The sequence below is a fragment of the Triticum dicoccoides genome, chromosome 7B, assembly GCF_002162155.2.
Source record: "Triticum dicoccoides isolate Atlit2015 ecotype Zavitan chromosome 7B, WEW_v2.0, whole genome shotgun sequence".
Taxonomy (NCBI): Eukaryota; Viridiplantae; Streptophyta; class Magnoliopsida; order Poales; family Poaceae; genus Triticum; species Triticum dicoccoides.
In genome coordinates this window covers 431,754,395-431,754,942 of record NC_041393.1, presented here as the reverse complement: position 1 = coordinate 431,754,942, position 548 = coordinate 431,754,395, and positions in this window count along the sequence as shown.

Genomic DNA, 548 nt, shown 5'->3' with positions numbered 1-548 from the left:
CTCCTATCTCGTGGAGGCATCAGCTGCTTCTTGACTTGCACTCCAAGTCCTCTAGATCACGTTCGTTCCAAAAATCACGCTCCCGAAGGTTTCATTCTGTTTGGACTCCGTTTGATATTCCTTTTCTTAGAAATACTGAAATAGGCAAAAAAACAGCAATACGGGCTGAGCCTCCAGTTAGTAGGTTAGTCCCAAAAATGATATAAATGTGTAAAATAAAGCCCATAAACATCCAAAAGGGGTAATATAATAGCATGGAACAATAAAAAATTATAGATACGTTGGAGACGTATCACCCCCTCCTTCCTTCTCTCCTCCTCCTCCTTCCCTCCTTATCCTACTAGGAATAGGAAAGACACTACAAAAAAAGACACATCCGTGACATTTTGGGCCGAACGAAAAAAAATCTGTCATACTTATGACACTTCTATGACGATAATTGTGACAAAACCCGGTATCATCATAGATGTGGTGGGCTCCTACTTCTATGACAAAAAATCATGACAGAAAATGGGCTTTTTGTCCTGGGCGGGCCGGACACGCAGCTG